Source organism: Prionailurus viverrinus, chromosome A1, assembly GCF_022837055.1.
Source record: "Prionailurus viverrinus isolate Anna chromosome A1, UM_Priviv_1.0, whole genome shotgun sequence".
Lineage (NCBI taxonomy): Eukaryota > Metazoa > Chordata > Mammalia > Carnivora > Felidae > Prionailurus > Prionailurus viverrinus.
In genome coordinates this window covers 145,929,831-145,942,188 of record NC_062561.1, presented here as the reverse complement: position 1 = coordinate 145,942,188, position 12,358 = coordinate 145,929,831, and the positions used below count along the sequence as shown (strand labels likewise).

The 12,358-nt window shown below is 35.9% G+C and overlaps 1 protein-coding gene across 4 annotated transcripts in view; it reads left to right on the top strand.

Moving 5' to 3' along the window:
* Positions 1–12,358, top strand: part of SSBP2 (single stranded DNA binding protein 2) — a 323,509-nt gene that overhangs the window by 104,110 nt on the left and 207,041 nt on the right. For 2 of the 4 annotated variants that reach the window (XM_047861088.1, XM_047861094.1), the window contains exon 3: positions 5,880–6,003. The exons of the other annotated variants lie outside the window; for them this stretch is intronic. The gene's annotated coding sequence lies outside the window, so the exon portion shown is untranslated. The remainder of the gene's footprint in view (positions 1–5,879; positions 6,004–12,358) is intronic. 4 annotated transcript variants of the gene reach the window in all.

The following is a 12,358-nucleotide window of genomic DNA, read 5'->3' as shown; positions in this document are numbered from 1 at the left end:
GTTGTTCCTGTATTTGGAACAACGGTTTGTTGCAGTTAAGTGCTATCATTGTGCTGTTTTCCTGGAGATTAAGACTGAGCTCTTATAATGTATAATATTACAAAAGTCAACTTTTCATTTTACATAGTATGCATTTATGATAGCTAGATCTAGATTGTAAATATTTAGCTGTTTGCTGAATGTAATTGAGTCCCCTCACCTGTTGACACCTTCTATTTTTTATGTTTCCAATTAGGTCTACAAGGTAGCCTAAGAAACCATTTTAGGAGTCTGTGTCTATCGGATTAGTAGGCTGAGTGAGGATTTTGAAAAATTTCCATTAAAGAATTAATTTTATTTCTTGCACCTGTTTCTCATTTGCTCCATTTCTTATGAATGTAACCTGTTTTCATACAGTTGACAGTTGATATTACCTTTAGCTTTTTTGGTCTTAACTGTCAGAAGATACAGCTCTTAAATCTGCCATTGCTCTTCCTTTTTCTTGGGCTTTTAGATTCAGGGAAGCTCTTCTTGTGTGGTTTTGGTATTTAACTAATTCTAATTTATGCATAGTTGGAGATATCAAAGAAATGATAAATGGACACATATTTTTTTTAGAGTATATTTATTCGGTTTAAATCTAGCACATGCAAAATATATAGGTACAGTATTTTCAGTTTTTAAAAATGTCCTCCCTTAAGCTACTAATGTACCCTTTGAGGTCCCTATTTCATCTTCGTAAATAAGTGGTTCTAAATGATTTTGAGATTATGGGATCCTCTGAGAACTGATGCAAAGCTGTGGATCCTCTCCTTCCGAAAGCTGCCCAGATCCTAAGCTTTCTTGATCTTTGTGTGTAACCAGCCATGACTGTGGGCCTTAAATCCAGCAGATGCTTGATCTTTTTTTGTTGTTGTTGACTGTTTCAGAGGTCTTTTTGATTTTCCTTCCCCTCCCCCCACTTTTTTTTGATAGGACTTATTTTTTTTTTTTTTTTAAGAGCAGTTTTTAGTAGTTCACAACATAGTTGACAGGAAGGTACAGATATTTCCCATATACCTTCTACCCCGACATAGGTATAACCTCCCCCATATTAACATCCCCCATCAAAGTGGTACATTTGTTATAGTTGATGAACCTACATTGATACATTTATAACTACCCAAAGTCCACAGTTTACATTATAGTTCTTGGTGTTGTACATTCTGTGTTTAAAAAAAAATTTTTTTTAACATTTATTTATTACTGAGAGACAGAGACAGAGCATGAGCAGGGAAGGGCAAGAGAGAGGGCGAGACACAGAACCCGAAGCAGGCTTCAGGCTCTGAGCTGTCAGCACAGAACCCAATGCGGGGCTTGAACTCACAAACTGCGAGATCATGACCTGAGCTGAGGTCGGATGCTTAACCAACTGAGCCACCCAGGCACCACTTTTCTGTGGGTTTGAACACAATGTATAATGACATGGTCCATCATTACAGCATCATACAGAGTATTTTCACTGCCCTAAAAATCCTCTGTGCTTTGCCTTTTCATCTCTCCAACTCTGGCCCCCCTGGCCACCACTGATCCTTTTACTGTCTCCATAGTTTTGCATTTTCTGGATTCTTTTAGGTGGAGTCATACAGTATGTAGCCTTTTCATATTGGCTTCTTTCACTTAGCAAAATGCATTTAAAGTTTTTCTGTGTCTCTTCATGGCTTGACAGCTCATTTCTTTTTAGTGCTGAATTATATTCCATTGTCTGGTGGTACCATGGTTTGTTTACCTACTGAAGGACATTTTGGTTGCTTCCAAGTTTTTGCAATTATGAATAAAGCAGTTATGAACATCCATGTATAGGTTTTTATGTGGACATAAATTTTAAATTTCTTTGGGTAAATACCAAGAACCATGATTGCTAGGTATTACAGTAAGAATATTTTTAGTTTTGTTTTTTTTTTAAAGTTTTTTAATGTTTATTTACTTTTGAGAAAGAGGGAGAGACACAGTACAAGCAGGGGAGGGACAGAGAGAGAGGGGGACACAGAATCTGAAGAAGGCTCCAGGCTCTGAGCTCTGAGCTGTCAGCACAGAGCCCGACATGTGGCCCAAACTCATGAACCGTGAGATCACGACCTGAGCCAAAGTTGGATGCTGAACTAACTGAGCCACCCAGGAGCCCTATCCTTAACTCCTTAGAGCTGTGCTTTATTATATATGCTCTAGGTTAGGGACTCAGGGCTGTACTAATATATATATATTTTTTAAGCCAGGAAAGCAGTTACTGCTGTTGAATTCAAGACGATTAAGATAATAGGTATTCTTCTAAAACTTACTGCTTGCTAATTTGGTCAAATGCAAGGTCCCTGTTGGATGGACCAGTTGCAATTTTATGACTTCTTCTCACTTCTGTATTTTTATAGAATATTTGAAAGTGGAGTTGTCCTGTTGTTTAAGCCTCTTCATCAAATATTTACAAAGTGTAAAACTATGCTGCCCTCAAGGAAATAAGTATAGGAGAGATAAACAATTAATAGTATTATAACTGAGGTATAGATTAGTTACAGTAGCAATTCAGGGGGAATGCTTACTTTAGTTGCGAGATTTAGGAAAGGCTTTATAGAAGAAAATCTGAGCTGAGCTGGAAGTTAAGTGAAGGAACGATATTTTGGGCAAGGAATAGTTAGAATGAAGCCTCAAAAGGAATGATTGTGAATCCACGACATGACTGGTAGCTTGGATCAGTTGAATTGCAAGTGCAGTACTATGAAGCAATAGAATAAATGGATGAAGACAAAGGCAGTGGCCAAATGATAAAGTCCTAGAGTACATCAAGGATTTTGGATTAAAACTCAAAGATTCTAAACATGGTATATGACATGATTAGATTTGTCCTTTTAGACATTCACTTGGCATCAACAGAGATGGATTGAAGAGGGTTGAGAACAGAGATGGAGTCTAGTTACAAGGCAAGCTTAATTATCCAGTTGAAAGGTGATAGGTGATTGATCCCAGATAGGAAACAATGAGTAGAATAGTTGGCATGTGAAGGATGAGTTTCCTAGGTTTTAGATTTGGATGGTGGGATGAACAGTGATATCATTGACTGAAAGAGGAAATATAGAAAGAGCAGCAGGCTTTGGGGAAAAAATGCCATAATTTATGTTGTACAGGTTAAATTTTGACATGCCTCTGTGACACTCAGATAGTGATGCCCTAACACAAGGTCAGAGGTCTGGGTGTATAGCTCAGAGACAAGTCCATAATGGTTTGGAAATAATGAGCACAGACCATACTGAAGGTGAAAAGTGCTTACAGATTCAACTGCCCAGTGTAACCAGTGAGACAGCACCTGGGGTTAGAACCCTGAGGAAAGTCAACATTTAAGCCTGGGTGGATGAAGAGCAGCCTCAAAGGAAAATAATTGGAGAGGGAGAAGGGTAATCAGGAGAGAATAATGCATGGGAACCAGGAAAGGCATTTAAGGCAGAGATTAAAGTTTATAACAATTGTAAGTAAGAGGACATAAAGATTTTCCTGAATTGAGAAGTAAGGAGAATTTTGGTGGTCTTGAGGAAAATAGTTTTGGTAAAGTGGTGAAAGAAATTCAGAAAGCTTCTGTAATTTATTTTTCTACCTCGAGGGTTACTGAGAGTAGCCGAAGTGTGTGGTGGCATATGTAGTTTCCAGATTAACAAGAGAACACGACCTAACATTTTAGTTTTTAAATTTATTTTTTTATTTTAAGTTTATTTATTTATTTTGAGAGAGAGACGGGGAGAGCAAACAGGGGAGGGGCAGAGAGAGAGAGAGAGAGAGAGAGAGAGAGAGAGAGAGAATCCCAAGCAGGCTCTACGCTGTCAGTGTGGAGAAAGATGTGGGCATCTAACCCGTGAACCATGAGATCATGACCTGAGCTGATACCAAGAGTCGGTCTCTTAACTGACCGCGTCACCCAGGTGCCCCAATAGCCTTGTCAATGTGTATAATTTATTTATTTACTTTTTAAAATACTGACTTTTTATTTTATTTTAGAGAGAGAGTGTGAATGCTGGCAGGGGGAGGGGGGGAGAGAGAGAGAGAGAGAGAGAGAGAGAGAGAGAGAGAATGAATGAATGAATGAATGAATCTCCCCTGAGCTGAGCTTGGAGCCTGACTCTGGGCTTCAACCCACAGCCCTGGAATCAATGACCTGAGCCCAAATCAGGAATGGGATGCTCAGCCAGCTCAGCCAACTGAGCCACCCAGGACCTCCTCAATTTGTGTAATTTAAATTTAAGTCTTCTTATTTAATGTTTTAATGGCAGGAAGTATGCTTTATTCTTATTTAATTTTATATATAAAACACCTTTTGAAATAACTTTGTTTCCATGTATTTATATACTGAAATAATTATATATGATATCACAGAGAAAATAAACAAATAGCTAAGATTATCATGAGAACTCAGTTTCTTTCACCTGGGAGTAAGAAGTCAAATCTTAACAGTATGCTAACACTCTAATGATTTTAGAGTCTAATGGATGAATATCAGGTATAGCTAGGAATAACCAAGTACCCATGTAAAAACAGTAGCTTGAATTAGTCAACTGGTCACCTGAATGGTATAATAATTATCATTGGCAGACTAATTCTTACTCATGTTACATGTCTCTCCTGTAATAGGCATGGCATAACTTTTTGAATTGAGTTAACATAGGGTAGGGGGATGGGTGAAATAGATGATGGGGATAAAGGAGGGCACTTGTGATGAGCACTGGGTGTTGTATGGAAGTGTTGAATCACTATATTATACACCTGAAATTAGTATTACACTGTGTGGTAACTAGCTGGAATTTAAATAAAAACTAAAAAAAGAAAAAAAGTTAAACAGCAATATAAGATAGTGCAGGTGACAACTAAAATAGGAGTATAATCATGGTGAGAAGGGAGTAAAAAGTATTACAAGAGAGAAATAAAACAGAGGTGATTAGGCTAAAAAGAAATAGCAAAATGTTCCTGGGAGCAAAAAAAAATGTAAAAAAATAGGAAAATTTGGTGGCGAAAAGATACTATAAATAAATGATGGAATTTTCCACTAAAAACAAAGGATTAGAAAGGAAACTGAGGCAAATTTTACTCTGTTAATAGGAAAACTTCTTTTCTTGCCATACTAGTTTTGAGACTTTTCTAGAATATATATATATTTTTAGTACCTTTATTCTTTTTTTTTTTAATTTTTTTTTAATTTTTTTTTTCAACGTTTATTTTTATTTTTGGGACAGAGAGAGACAGAGCATGAACGGGGGAGGGGCAGAGCGAGAGGGAGACACAGAATCGGAAACAGGCTCCAGGCTCTGAGCCATCAGCCCAGAGCCCCACGTGGGGCTCGAACTCACGGACCGCGAGATCGTGACCTGAGCTGAAGTCAGACGCTCAACCGACTGAGCCACCCAGGCGCCCCCCTTTATTCTTCTTTTAAAAGTACTTTTGCATATACCATCTCTTGTATCTGTACAAAAGCCTGTAAAATACATTAACAGATACTGTTTTCTCTCTTTTTACATAAAGAAGCTAATGGAAGGAAGCTATTTTCTCAAGGTCAGATTTAGAATTAGAGCTGAAATTTCCTGAATTGTAACCAGTGCTCATCTCAGTAACAGATGATATTTCTTAAACACAGAGCAGAATTTAGTGGCCCACTATTAATAAGACATTAATTACAGTTCCCTTTTGAACATCCTGAGTGGCTAATTCTAGACAGTACATAATGGGACTCAGAAAAGTTGTCTCTTCTGAGTCTGGTCTATATTGAGGCATCTGTACATCACTGGCAGCTGCATGTAGGGTGAGGGGGTGGTTGCCATAGGATACTCAGGAAATGAGTTGGAGTATGAGAGTCAAAGGTAGGATAACAAAGTGTTTGCTGTCTTATCTAGGACAGGTATCTACTACACTTGTAACAGCTGATGCTGCTTGGCCTGCCAGAGCTGCATAAACTTGCCCATAATCAGCATGAGCCATCTTGAAATGAAAACTCTTCATACCATACTCACATTAGAGGTAAAATAATGTAAGAATGAAAAAGTTCAAGCCCAGCTCTGCCACTAACCAACTGTGTGACCCCTAGGCAAATTATTTAACCTTTTTAAGCTTTGGCTCCCTCATTGATAAAACAGGCATAATAATGGGAGGATTAAATGCTGAATGTATGATGCTTAATATATGATGCTTGAATTTAGCATATAAGCTATTTTAATGATACTTTAAATTATTAATTTGTAATTAACCCAAGAGTATTGTGAGAATGATGGTAGTGGGACAAAATGTAATTCTTGTGTTTTGTAAACTATTAAATAATGCTTTGGAATAAGACATTGCATGTATGTCTTCATGCTCTTCATCTAAGATGATTAGCAGGTACATGTATATTTTACATAAAACCCTCTTTAGTGTTATGAATAGTTTTCTTCAGTATAGATTATGAGGATCTAAAAGTCATTTAAAATACATTTTTGGGTCAAAGAGAAATAACTTCCTTAGCTATTAACAATTTGAAATTAAAGTAACATGGCATGCTCCTTAGAAAAAAAAAATTTCCCCTGTGTTCTTTTCTTCTTTTAATTTTTATTTTCAGGTAGTCCCGAATGTGGCCAGTGGATTAAGGTTATATAATTATGTTAGCATCCCATCTTCTGGACACTTCTGACATTATTATTCACCCTTGTAGACTTTTCTGAGAACCATTTTGCATTCCTTATACCTTAGAGATATTGACAGCTAGTGAAGTCATCTCCACTCACATCCTCAGAATAGAAGAAAAACAGTTAATGTATTAGTGTTGAAGAATCCTCAACTTGGAAATCTTATGTTTTCCTTTGATTTATGTGGGGGAAATTTTAATAATTACAAATGGTACAAGAACAAAGATTTTAATACTTTGCAGGTTTTGATTCCTGTAGTTGGTCTCTAACCTCTTCATTTGTAAAATACTTATTTTTCACTTGTTTCTGCATAGGAACAAAGAGACTGTGTAAATCTCAACCATTACTCATGATGATGAATCCACCGCATTTCAAGGATAATATTTTCATGTCCAGCTTAGTAGATGATCTGTAAAGATTTGAAAAGCTCCTTAGCCGCTAGCATTTATGATCGTTAAGGGAAGTCTGTGTCTATAGAAGTCCAGAATTTTCTACCCTTGGCCCTCATGGGAAACAAGGAACCAGTTCTGTGGGTCATCAGAAAAGCTTGCTAAAGTAATTAATGAAATTCCTCCAGCTAAGAACAAATCAAGTATTGCTATGACTCTTACCTACTTAAAAAGCCTAATTTTTCCTCTAGGACATACGTCCACATTTTCATATGGTAAATGTCATATTATAATATCAGCCAAAAGTCTTTGCCCAGAGTATTGTAAAATTTTAATAATATATGAGAAGTAACTTCCACATTGGGTTGTATTTGGGTGCTTTAGGAAATTGAGTCTCAATTTTCAATTCAGCTCATCACTAGTTTTGGATCCACGGTCACATATATGCCATGAATTTTATATCTTCTTTTTTCCTCTGTGAAGCATATGACATAGCGTATTGCATAGATTATGAGTTAATATACACTTGAAATATTAATAGGAGAAAATCATAGTTTAAAATGTTAATTTATGAAGGGTTTATAGAGGTCTTCTCATTTCAAGCTTGTTATTTTCTAAATTAGGTAAGTGATTTGTCTACTGTCCCACAAAACCAAGCATGGAATAATTGCAGAATGTGAACTCGCATTTTGATCATCATGCAGCTTTGTTGTTGTTGTTATGATTATAACTAATTCTTCTCAAATATTGCAATGATATTGTAGCAGTCACAATATACTCTATGAATCAGATAAACTAGTGCAAAACATGGGTTGGATTTTCTAGAAAAGGTAAACTTTTGAAATATCTTTCCCATTTGTGATGACTTCTTAGGTAAGAACATATAAATACTTATAAAATAGATGAAATGTGTTTAACATGAATATCATAACACTAAAAATAAATTTGTATTTAATTTTTAAATTCGTTTTATACTTAGAATTTTGTAACATATTTTACTTTAATTATGAAACTCCTAATGAATAGGGTTTATAAATTGAAAATTTACCTTATTTTTATGATGAGTATTCTTTATTATTGGTATCTCATAGGTTTCTGTTTGTCTCCTTAGCTGTATGGTCTTTGAAGTGATGGAATAGAGATTGCGAATACACAGAAATAATTAATATTTGTTTTAGTCACTGTAAAATGGTACCTAAAACAGGGCTGGCCAGGATACTTTTTTTTCCTCATTTTTTTCAAATTGTGGCAAAATACACAAAACATAAAATTCATCATCTTAACCATTTTTAAGTGTACAGTTCAGTGGTATTAAATATATTCATAATGTGTAGTCTTCACCTATCTATCTCCATAACTCTTTTATTTTGTGAAATTGAAACTCTATATCCATTAAACAATAACTCTCCATTCATTCCCCACTCTTCCATCCCCTGTCAACCACCATTCTGCTTTCTTTCTTTATGATTTTTGGCTACTGTAAGTACCTCATATAAGAAAATCATGTAGTATTTGTCTTTTAGAGACTAGCTTCACTTAGCGCAGTGTCCTTGTGGTTCATCTGTATTGTAGCATATGTTAGAATTTCCTTCCTTTTAAAGGCTGAGTAATTTTCCATTGTATTTATATAGTATGTCTACTTAACCATCAATGGGCACCTGGGTTGTTTCCATATTTTAGCTATTGTGAGTAATGCTGCTATGAACCTATGTGTATAATTATCTCTTTGAGACTCTGCTTTCAATTAAAAAAATTTTTTTAACATTTTATTTATTTTTGAGAGAGAACGACAGAGCACAAGTTGGGGAGGGGCAGAGACAGAGAGGAAGACACAGAATCCGAAGTAGGCTCCAGGCTCTGAGCTCCACCACAAACTGTGAGATCATGACTTGAGCCAAAGTCAGCCACTTAACCAACAGAGCCACTCAGGCGCCCCTGCTTTCAATTTTTTTCTAAGTTTTTATTTTTATTTATTTATTTTGAGAGAGAGAAGGGGAGAGGCAGAAAGAGGGAGAGAGAAAGAGGCACCAGGGTGGCTCAGTCAGTTAAGCCTCTGACTCTAGATTTAGACTCAGGTCATTATCTCCTGGTTTGTGAGTTTGAGCTCCACATTACACTCCATACTGGCAGTGTGCATCCTGCTTGGTATTCTCTCTCTCTCTCTCTCTCTCTCTCTCTCTCTCTCTCTCTTTCTGCCCCTCCCCAGATTGTTCTAAGAAAATAAATAAACTTAAAAAAAAAAATGAAGAGGAAGAGCAAGAATCCCAAGCTGGCTCTGTGCTATTAGCGCAGACCCTGACGGGGAGCAGGGCAGGAGGCTGGATCCCACAATCCCATGAGATCAAGACCTGAGCCAAAACCAATATTCCAATGCTTAACCCGCTGAGCCACCCAGCACCCTGTGCTTTCAGTTCTTGTGGGTATAAACCCAGAAGTAGAATTGCTAGATCATATGGTTAAATTTATTCCTGGGTGTGTTACTTTTTTTTTTTTTTAATTTTTTTTTTTCAACGTTTATTTATTTTTGGGACAGAGAGAGACAGAGCATGAACGGGGGAGGGGCAGAGAGTGAGGGAGACACAGAATCGGAAACAGGCTCCAGGCTCTGAGCCATCAGCCCAGAGCCCGATGCGGGGCTCGAACTCACGGACCGCGAGATCGTGACCTGGCTGAAGTCTGACGCTTAACCGACTGCGCCACCCAGGCGCCCCTACTTTTTTTGATACAATTGTGAATGGAATTATTTTCTTAATTTTGCTGCCTGATAGTTCATTGCTACTTTATAGAAACACAGCTGATTTTTATGTATTGATTTTATATCCAGCAACTTTACTGAATCCATTTATTTAGTTCTAGCAGATATTTTGTTGATGGTGTCTTTAGTAATTTGAGTCTTCTATGTCTCTCTCCCTTTTTTTAAAGTTTATTTGTTGTGAGAGAGAATGTGTGTGTGTGTGAGCAGGGCAGGGGCAGAGAGAAAGGGAGAGGGAGACTCCCAATCAGGCTCTGCACTGACAGCACAGAGCCTGACATGGGGCTTGACTTAGAAAGCATGTGATCATAACCTGAGCCGAAATCAAGAGTTGGATGCTTAACCAACTGAGCCACCCAGGCGCCCCTTTCCTCCTGTTACTGATCTCTAACTTCATCCCATTGTGGTCAGAGAAGATACTTTGTGTGATATCTATCTTTTCAAATCTACTGAGACTTAATGTGTGCTTTAACATATGGCCTATTCTGGAAAATGTCCCATGTGCACTTGAGAGAAAGGTATATGCTGTTGTTGATGGGTGGAGTGTTCTGCATATGTCTGTTAAATCTAGTTACTTTACTGTGTTGTTTAATTTCTGTTTCCTTGTTTATCTTTTGTCTGGTTGTTTTATCCAGTATTGAGAGTGGAGTATTAATATCTGTAATTATTATTGTAGAACTGTGTATTTCTCCCTTTGGTAAATGTCTTCAAAGGGTGTATTTCTTTAACTTTATTCAAGGAGATCATGTATGGGTAATGTATTATTGTCAGAAAAATACCATATAAAAAGTTATCTCATTTTAGTAAGTTGTTTTATTATCCCTCATCTTGATCTTGTAAACTTTTAACCTTACATTAAATCCATAAAGGGAAACTTAAAAATAGAAATAGAGCAGTGTTACTGTTCCAAGGTAAATATTTAATTTAATAATATGTGTATAAATAATTATTTATTGATCGTTATTTAATAACTTTTAGGACATAGTCTGATAAGAAATTATTAGTTTTTTTCCAGTCCATTTTCTAAGACAACATTTTAAAAGTAAAAATGTAATAATTTCCAAGAGGGTTCTTACAGCATTTGCTAGGAAATTAGTGAATAAGAAGAGATATTAAGATGTTTGTCATAATATTGCACATAGTATTTTCTGTTTAAATACAATTTAAAGACGACCATTATAATTTTGTTTTTTAAGAGCTTTGAAGTTACTTAATAACATGAACATTAGAAATAATAATTACAATATACTATAACTCATAACACACTTGATATAGGCAGAAAGCTTTTACCTGTATCTTTGTATATCTATAATTTGTATACTTTTTGTCCCAAAAGGGACAATATACTATAACTCATAACACACTTGATATAGGCAGAAAACTTTTACCTGTATCTTTGTATATCTATAATTTGTATACTTTTTGTCCCAAAAGAAGACCAAGTGCAACTTTTAATTGCGTTATTGTTTTCCTTATTTTCCTTGCTTATTGTGGAAACTTCAAAGGAAATTAAATGGCAGTACTCAATCATTCATATTTTTTACTGTTGAAGATAATCTTATTTTACTGAACTAGTTGTGTTATAAGGCCTACAGAATGTTTTCTCCTAGCTGTGGAGAGAGAGATTCAGGCTGAGTCTCCAAGGGTCAAACCAAAGAGGCCAGGTTTAATTTATCTTTTTTTTTTTTTTTATGCCAATACTTAACCATCTATGTTCTTTTTTCTTTTTTTAATTTTTATTTAATTATTTTTTAAAATTTATATCTAAGTTAGCATGTAGCGGCAACAATGATTTCAGGAGTAGATTCCTGAATGCCCCTTACCCATTTAATCCATCCCACAACCCCTCCAGTAACCCTCTGTTTGTTTTCCATATTTAAGAGTCTCTTGTGTTTTTGTCCCCCTCCCTGTTTTTATATTATTTTTGCTTCCCTTCCCTTATGTTCATCTGTTTTGTATCTTAAAGTCCTCTTATGAGTGAAGTCATATATTTGTCTTTCTCTGACTGACTAATTTCATTTAACATAATACCCTCTAGTTCCATCCACATAGTTGCGAACAGCAAGATTTCATTGTTTTTGATTGCCGAGTCATACTCCATTGTATATATATACCATATCTTCTTTATCCATTCATCCATCGATGGACATTTGGGCTCTTTCCATACTTTAGCTATTGTTGATAGTCCTAACAATATGTATGCATTTTAAACTTTAATGCAAGCTAATCATAGTGTTGATTATATTATTGATAATATGCTTACTCTGTCAGATGCTGGATTTATGTTATATAATTTAATTTTCTCAACAATCCCATTTTATAGAAACAATCCTCTTAATAGAAAGGAGGAAATTGTGTTTCTGATCTGTTTAAGCAATTTGAGCTAGTAATTAATTTACAGAGCTGGCTTCTGAGAAGTGTCCTGTTCCAAAACCTGTGCTCTTAACCAATTGATTAGTCTATTTTCCATTTCTGTAGAGTGGGAAATGTATAATAAAAAAAGATTTCTGTTGATCAGTATAATTGCCTTTGTTGCCAGTGTTTCTAGATATTTGCTTTCCTGAATTTGAATC